This window comes from Balearica regulorum, chromosome 12 (genome assembly GCF_011004875.1).
Source record: "Balearica regulorum gibbericeps isolate bBalReg1 chromosome 12, bBalReg1.pri, whole genome shotgun sequence".
In the NCBI taxonomy this organism is placed as follows: Eukaryota; Metazoa; Chordata; class Aves; order Gruiformes; family Gruidae; genus Balearica; species Balearica regulorum.
The window spans coordinates 14,010,872-14,020,244 of NC_046195.1; the positions used below are offsets into that span (position 1 = coordinate 14,010,872).

A 9,373-nucleotide genomic window follows, 5' to 3' on the forward strand; every position below is an offset into this window, starting at 1 on the left:
GAAATAGAGGAGCCATTGAATTTATTTTTTATGACAGTTCTTCTCTTTTGCCAGACTAAGACCAGGATATGTCTGGAACCATAGCAGATACAGGAGCTGATCCCTCTTTTCCCCAAATTATTTTCCTTATCCAAAGGTTTGGATTCTAGAGGACAAATATGCAGACTATTCAGTGCTAAATATTTTGCCTGTTGCTACTGGTGATAACCTTTTCCAAAAGGAGCATATAAATTTAAAAAGAAGATTAGTACTGGGCAAAGCAAATCTAAGTAATGATGGAAGTTAGCCTCCATCCTGATCTCCACCCAATTCCAAATACTACTTGTGTCAATAGGAAAGAAAGCCAATAGTTTGGAGTGTTCTAGTTTTTGTCCTCTCCTTATATTGCTCAGCAAACTGAAGAATTTCTTTTGCCTTAAACACAGTCACAATTTTCACATTTTGCCACATTCCAGACAACAGTTATGTTGCACAGGACAATTCATTCCCTCATTGCTGCTAAGCCAGGACTGGATTAGTCATCTCTGTCTTGGGTTTCACAACTTTCACTCTGCCCTTCCATCCATCAAAACATAGCAACATGGCACATTGAGTCACCCTATAAGCACAGTTAATCCAGTATCCTTCTCCAGCAATGGCTCACAGCAATCACTTCAAAGGAATTAACTTGTTAAAAAAAAAAAAAAGTATCAAGAGAGAGCTTGCTTTCAGGAAGAGTTTCTTCTGAGTAGCTTATTGGTAAGAGTAGGCTGGCACTCTGAGGCTTTGTATGTATGCCAAAATTGTTGGAGCTTTTTACGTTATGATTGGATAGTCTTGTTTTAGCAGAAGATACAGCTGCCCCATAATGGATAAGTATTGCATTATGTCAAATTAGGTAAATCTCTTTCTAATTCTTTTCATCACTTAGTACCTAACTTTTGCCAGGAAGCACAAAGAAATTTTTTTTTTCTTCTCCAGATGAAATGAATCCTGTGTAATGTAACTAATTTATCCATTTCTGGCTCCCATTAAGCTTTTGATTTCAAGAGTATCCAGAGGCAATGAGTTTCATGTGTTATATAAAAATGTACTTCCTTGTAATTGTTTTAAATTCACTGCCTCTAAGATTTGTTCAGTTCTTGTACTAGGAAAAATATCCTGATCTTCAAGTCTCTGCAGACTCCTTTTCTCATTGATCTCTGTACTGATGTCATTCTCTATCTTCTGCATACTTTTATCTTTTCTTCTTCTGCCCCTCCTTTCTCTCAGCTTCATGCTGCTTTCATATGCTTGGATCTCCTCCTTTTTCTTCAGATCCTTTTTTAAAAATCCACTTCCTTTTATGAAGTTTACTACCTGACTCTTTCACAATAGTATCCAGCTCTGCAGCCTTCTAGACTGTTTTCCAGTGAATTGCCTTTCTGTGAGTTAATAAAAGTTCCTAGACTTTGTCTTCCCAAACATGTTTGTGTTGCATGACAGGCACTCACACTCTGCGTGTTTTCTAACCTTATTCTGATGTCCTGACTTGTTGCAGTGCCTTAGAGATAAGGTGTAAAATATTGCTTGTATAGTTCCATGGAAGAGGGTCTAATACTAAGTGTACACCCATCAAAAAGTATTTTTACTTCATCTTGAGAACATATCCTGGAACTCTATGAAAAATACATTATTGTATACATACAATGCTTTGTTTACAGAAAAAAGTAGCCCATGTGATCTACATAAGTATTGCATTAAGAGTATGTGATTGAAAAATTACAGTACTATCAGCGTAAAGAGCCTTGACTGTAGCCCTGGTGTGGTATATGAGGCATAGCATAATGGTACCCTTTTAACAAAGTGTTGTGGGTTGTGTTTGTTATTTTAATATTTTTCTGGGTATATAGACTATATGTAAGCAATTATGTTGGGCTTAGAGGAACACTACAGAATATTAGTCAGCTACAAAGTTTCTAAATATCTTATACTGAAGAAAAGTATTTTTTAAAGCCATTGACCAATACACAGTTTATAACTTACTGCAGCACCAGAGTAGTAAAAACATTATGTGAGCTTGTGTCATTCTAATTTAAAACAAGTATTTTAAAAAGTTATGACTCTACCTCTTCTTTCTACATATCCAGTCACGTAATGTCTCTTTTTCATCTGACTTTGCATTTCTTTTGATTTATATTCCCCTGAACTGTAGGTTGACATAAGGGACCCTTTAGGTTGAATGAAAGGAGAATTATCAATGGCCAAAACTATGATTTATCAGGAAAAAAAGTAAAGGGTAAAAGAAAAATTAACTTACTCTACATACAAAAATAATATGAAATTTTTCTCTCTATTTTTCATGAGTTTAGTGTAAAAGGTGTATTTAGACCTGTCTGGTTTTGCATTTTATTGTGAGTCGGTGTTGAATTATGTCATATTCATTGCTGCCGCCGCCTTCTTTACACCTTGAACACATGAATGAATAGAAGTACTGAAAAGGTAAATATATTTAGTCCATCTGAGTAGCAGTGGCAGAATTTGCTCCGTATTTTACATTCTGACATAGGCACTACTTGCTACAGCAGCCTAATTTCAGTCTCACTGAAGTCAGGTGCTTGTTACCCTTTAGCACTTCACAGACAGCATGCATGGTCCTGTCTTGATTGCTGTGTTTGCTGGTTTGGGGTTTTGGGGGGTTGGCTGTGTGTTGGGTCATTTGGTTTTGTTGGTGGTGTTGGTTTTTGGTTGGGTTTGTTTTGGGGGTTTTTTTGAGGGGTGTGTTGTGGAGTTTTTTTGTTTGAGGTTTTTGTTGTTTTTTTTTTTTAATTAGCATTGGCAGTGGTTGATGAAGAATTATGCAATTTCTTCTCTTGGGTATCTATGCCTCAATAGCATAGCACTTTTATAAGTGCAGTTTTAGCACATTTATAAGTGCAGTTGTCATTTCAACTGCAAGGCTTTAGGAGTAGCTACTTCTGAGTATTTGTCATTCCTTGTGCCTGGCAGAAGCAAAGCTGCTTAATACAGGTTGCTGCTTAACTCTGCACAAAAACAAGTCTTGAGGACTCTTCACATTGCTGCTGCTTTACTTTATCTCAAAGACTGTGACAATCAGAATGAAGCTGAGCGGATGGTTTTTATTTGTGGTGTTGAAGATGACAGTATAAAGCTCAATGGCAGCTCTCTTGCTCTTAACTTCCACAATACTGCAGCTTTTAACATTAACTTTAGTCATAATACACACCATGTATGTTACTCACTAACATTATTGCTGACAGCAAGATGAGACTAGATTATTTTACAGGTTTCTCATGGGTGGAACAGTATAATCTGTCACATAAATAGCTTCCTGGTAAGACACAAAACACAATGCTTCTAGTGCTTCATGAGATCTGATGACATCCTGCTGATAGGTGTGATAGATGGTGCTGGAGTCAGCTGTAGCATCCTAAACAGTCTAGAATCTAGTGTCTTTGGGACATGACTTTTCTTCTGTGTTTTGAAATCAGCCTATACCTTCAGAGCCCTATCTAATGTTACATAGCCTGGAGCCAGTCACTGAAAGGTCTCAGCTGAGGATTCATGATCTTGGATTTTGTTTTTCCTACAGAGTCACAGGTTTTAAGCCCAGAAGAAGTTGTTCTAATTAGCTAGTCTAATTGATCTGTCAAAGACAAAAAATTAACCTGTAATTCCTGTACCGATGGCAACAATTTCTGCTCCAGGTAAAGCGTATATTTTAAAATAAGCACCAAATCTGAATGTAAGTACATTATTCCACCGATCTTGAAAACTTGCTATAACCTCAGATAGATTGTTACACTGATTAGTTGTCATTTCTTTTAAACATTGCTGTGTCCTGATACTCATTTGCTTCTATTTCTGTATTTGTCCAAAAGAGCTTCCATGATCACTTCCGCAGCATTTTTTGGGAATATCAGTAAAGGGGACCATGGGGTGGGGAGATGTCATGGAACTTATTGCATGACCTAACGTTCAATTGCTTTGGTGTTTTTGTGACGACTCAGTTTAAACACTGGAAAAATATCTGTTAGGTCCACAGTGTCTGTAGTCCAGGGCTACCAGACAGCAGTTAATTAAGCTCCATAGCACTAGGGAGCGGAAAGAATACCTTAATTCATAAGAAATTGGTATAACTCGGATCGCAGGTTCTACATTTATTTTGCAGCTGATGGAGGGGACGAGCAGCTATACGACTGGATTGTGTGATAGATTGTCTGCCTCCTGATCACATGGCTGTCTTGTGAATAGACTATCTGGAAAGGAAGGCTGGATATGCGCAAAACCCGGTGTGTCTCTGAATGTGTAAAATGGCACGTTGAGGCTCACACAATGCCATGTACTACAGTAGGCTTGGGCCTGAGGGCAGCCACTGAATGACCCTGATGCTGGAGCAGAGATGTGCTCAGGTCAAATTTTCCAATGTCCTTTCCTTACATATGCTCATTTTTGATCCAGAGAACATCTAGTCATCTCTCCGGAATAATTAATACTATATCCTTTGTCTCAGCTTGGATTTCCCAAAAGAAACAATCTCTTCTGGAATTTAAGTCCCAAGTAGTTGTCCAAAATCATGTTCCAAGACAACTATACAACCACGTACATAACCCAGGATTTCCATTCTGGATCTTTCCTTTTTCTTCAACATATTTTAAATTGATTATAAATTTTGTCTTTCAATTTGTGGAGTGAATCTTCAAAGACTTGATTCAAATAAACATTCAAGAGGTAAGAATACCCAGACCTTTGCAGGTTCCATGCAAGAACAGGAGTTTTAAAGTTGATTTTTTTTCCAATTTCTGGCTAAAATGAAAGACCCTAATGGCATAAAATGGGTAGAGGAAAAATGTTATGATTTTGAGAATATCAGCATTTACGACCAGCATTAATCTTGGGCAGAGGCGTAAACTATCTATAACAGAACCTTACCCACCACATCTAATTCACACCACTCACTATAAAGCAGTAACAGTCTGCCTCAGCTAATTTTTTGACAGAACCATGTGTTGAGTATGGACATCTCCTTCCAGCTCTGATGGTGACCTGCTGTTTTGACCGTAGAAAGGTTTACTTTTCCTCGCTTCTGAATCCTTGTCCTCATCAATGAAAATGGGTTATGGCTGTCACCTTCTTTTTGGAAGCATGGCGTGGGGATTTCTCTGATGAAAAGTACTATAAGATGATTCAATGGTATTCTTTTTTTAATGGGACAAAGAACAAAACAATTAACAACTGCTCTTAGAAAACAGTAAGAATTTGCCAGTATCAAGTAATGATATCCTACACCAACCCATCTCATATAATGCAGAATCATTTGTATACAAAATTTATACCATATGATAAAGCATGCAATTTGTTATACAGTGTACAGTATGTGTCATACTATAAAACAGACAACATAAATAGGCAAATAAAGGCAGCAGATCACATCACTGGTGTTCTCTAATAGCAAAGAACTGTAAAAGCGATGAAGAGGCCATCATCTGTTGGGTCAGTCCTTCAGCATAAATTGAAGCAATTTGACAGCTGCCCAGGTTTACGTCATCCGATCACAGCCACAGGCTGCAGAGTGGAGGAAGAGGGGAGTGTTTTGGCCCCACCTCCATCCACCCTGGCAGCAGTCCCCCCGCAGAGGAGCAGCAAGGGGTGCTCCAGAGGCCTCTGCATCTCCCAAGGGGCTGCTCACCAGGAGGTGTGTGCTCAGTTCAGAGCATACCGGCTCCACGACAAATAAGGTTACACTGGCAGTACAGATAATATATCATCAAAATATATACACTAGCCTGCATATTTTTTCTGTAGGTTTATACTGTATGAATCAGTTACTAATGAGGCTCATAATAAAGGGTACTATTAAGTGAACACTGCATTAATAATACTGGCAAGGTTTCAAGTCTACAGATGTTATTTATAGAATATGACTAAACAAATACGTATCCCCTTTGAGGCTGAGACTCTGGAGCAATTTACTGATTTCCTGTATAGGCTAGTTCATACAGAGATTCAAGTAAATAGTGCATTTGGATGTCTTGCTTGGAACTATGCTCTGAAACTGTAGGAGATAATAATATTAATACTTAATTTTAAAATGGTTTGGAAATGTGTCTGTGTTTTCAGAGGATTAGATACTACCCTATGCAGTTCTCACAGAGAAATGCATTTTTCTGCATTGCTTCTTTAAAGAAAAAAAACAAAACTATATAGCCTGCAGTCACACAGCAGAGTTGAAATGAGTAGAAAGGTTAGAAACAATTCTGGAGAAAAAAATGGACTTAGCAAAAGCTAAAAAAACCCCAAAACAACTATATCCTTTCCTTTTCCTCTGGTTTTGAAAATAATTATTTTCTCTTATTTATGAAGATTAATTGCCAGTGAGAAAGATCTTGTAGATTTAAAACGCTTTTGAGTAATGACTCATTTGATTTGTGATTTTGTTTCTTTTCTACCTTTTATAATATTGCAGGTTTAGAGAGGCCTTCAAAACTGAAGAAAGCTACAAACTCACAAAAGTCTCTGGTCCACTCTGCTGGCTTTTATGTGTCAGAAGAAATAGGAGAAATACTATACAGCAAATTCAAAGTGACCTAAGTTAAGGTACTTCCAGGTAGAGCATCTCTATTTTAAGTCATAATGCTGGTTACTGAAAAACAATAATTTACTTCAAATTTCTCGTATAATTTAAAAACAAAACAGCAATGACAGTGAATAGACAGAGAAAAACAGTTTGTGAAATACCTCTGGTTTTACCTCTTATCTGTTTACTCTTCTCTTTTAAATTCTCAAATTAAAACAGTTGAAAATGATACATACTAACATGTAAAACTAGCTGACTGTATGATGCCTAAATAATTTGCTATAAAAATATCACTTACCATTGCCAAGTATCTTCTTATTTAAGTCCACTATTATCATGCCTTCTTGGATATGAAACATGCAGCAGAGACAATTCCCAGTGTGTGAAATACTTGACAAAATAATAAATGCAGTGTAACTCCACAGTGTTTGGATATTTGACTGTAACTCCTAAGCATTCAAAGTGACTACTCAATATAACAACTTTTCCTCTGCAGAAAATGCCTTGCTATTTGCCAGCAAATCTTTAATGCTTTAGATTGGGTATTTCCAACTACCGCCCTACTTGCTAGGCAGATGTGTATAAAAGAGATGTTATTTCACTGAATCAACCACTGAGATCGTAACCCTTTTCCTGTACCACAAACAGAAATGTAAAACCTCAGACTTTCCTTTTGGACTTTTACTGACTTGTGTCTGTTGTAAGAAAGCAAAACACAACTAGTCCAAGGGCTAATATATGGAAAATGTGTTAAAATGTTTTAGATCATCTCATTGCTTCTCATTCCTGCAATTCATTGGTTAACTGGCTCGTTCTGTGTTTATGTAGTTGCACGGTACAAATACAACACCTAACCTTCTTGCCCAAAGTTGAAATGATTCATTTATTACTTTTTACACACACATACACCCCCCTCCACCCTCCCCTCCCCCCCCCCCCCCCCCCCCCAAAAAAAAAAGGAAGAAAGAAAACACACAGTGCTCATTTAACCCAAGTGAGTGAAAACGCCTTTCATAAGGTCTGCAAGGGCTTTGGGAGGTTTTTCTTTGGTGAATAAAGTCTGTGTAGTTCAGGGAAGAGTTTTGTCTGAGGATGGCAGAAATCAAGCTAAAGCAAACAGACACAACCTAGGATCCTTTTGCTATATGAAAATAAGATAATAGTAATGGAAGTGCAAATGTTATTCATATCAGATCACTTGAGAGGGATTCATTGTTTTGGGGAAGTGAGTGGAGCCAGGAGGAGGGAGGAGGTATTTTTGTGAGGGTTTGTAAGACTCTGCTAGTGCTTTGCTCTCTGAAATTACATCATTGGTCAACATTTATTTATGTCTTTTTGTGAGGTAATTACCCTAAATAGATAATATGTAGGCTTTCCATTTTCTGGGTACTTGTAAATATTAGTTAATTAAATGTTATAGCCACAGTGGAGAAAGCACAAGAGAAATTATGAGTGAGTGCCATACTAAGAAGTGGAAAACTGGGCTGAGTAAAGACATTTCCTCTGCTCCTTTTTCTATACTGAAGAGAACAGGGCTACACGATAAGTCACTATCCCATAGGATGTACCACCCTGATCTCTGATACTGGCTGTGGACACAGTCACTGTCAGAAAGAGGGGACTACAACGGGCAACCCTTGTTCTCCTGCCTGCGTCCCAGCCATGATATAAGGACCTCTAGCACAACTCTGATGGGACAGTGTTGTTCTGCCTTCGTTCACCACCCTCTCCAGATGAGTATTAGACTTAATCAAATTCTAGCCCTAATAGCTTGTTTCAGGACCACAGCTGGAATCAGCATGTCTAGACTAGCACTGATTTATTCCTGGCTCTCAGACCTATGTGCATGCTACTATTCCATATGCTTCCTGTTAGAGAGGTAATAATGCCATTTCACAGCATAACTTTAATTTTTCTTTTTTCCTCCCCTTTTTATTGTAATTAGAATTTATTTTGCTTATGTGGGAAAATGTCCTGCTCTTGACAAGACTACTGCCAGTTCTGATGGAACAGAGCATGCTTCCACACAAACAAAATAAAATTCACAAAGGAAACAGTTAAATTTTCTGACTGCCTTCACTGTCACAGAAAATGCTAAACACATTTGTAAGTTATATGAAACTGCATCAGTTCATATTTTCCCCTCCCGGTTTCACAGCCCAGAACAGCAAAAGGACCTTGTGACATCTCTAGGCTCTCAAGAGTTTAGTAATAAAAATAAAAATCCTTAGCAGAAAACAACGCTCCACACCCTCCCACTGTTGGGCAAATGAGTTTCCCATTTTCCTCACTTATCCTTAGACTAAACAATGTTCAATTTACAAATCTGACATCTATTTATAGCAAGCATGCTACCTTAGGAACCACAGAGGTTGTTGTATATCACTGTCTGTAATCCACAGGACAGCTTTCAACTTGGCATGTCAAGTAATTAGGAGAGAAATCTCCTGCCTTAATTAATATCTAAGCAATATATACACTGAGGCATGCTACAGCCATAAACTGGGTCGTGTGCATATGCATGGGCGTGTTCCTCTTCTGTAAATTAACCTCTGTTTTTAGATTGTTTCTCATTTACAGTGAATAGTAATTGATAATGTCAACAGCATCATGCACTTCTGTCAGTGGTCTGCAGAATATGGCGAAGTGGCTTGCTGTGCAGGTACTGCAGGGGAGGCAAATTAATGGGTGTCCAACAGCACTGATAATCCTGACAGCAGACACTGAAGGAATTAAGCTGGTGAGCTGCTGGGAGGGGAAAGTGGGCTAAAAAGCCATGTGGGGAGCAGTGGGGTAACTGGTGCAAGACTGTGGAAG

The 9,373-nt window shown here is 38.1% G+C and overlaps 1 protein-coding gene across 4 annotated transcripts in view; it reads right to left on the reverse strand.

The window, feature by feature from the left end:
* The window catches only part of IL16 (interleukin 16), a 48,514-nt gene extending 41,392 nt beyond the window's left edge, over window positions 1-7,122 (reverse strand). For all 4 annotated transcript variants that reach the window (XM_075764520.1, XM_075764519.1, XM_075764522.1 and 1 more), the window contains exon 1: window positions 6,855-7,122. The gene's annotated coding sequence lies outside the window, so the exon portion shown is untranslated. The remainder of the gene's footprint in view (window positions 1-6,854) is intronic.
* Window positions 7,123-9,373: the final 2,251 nt, after the last annotated feature.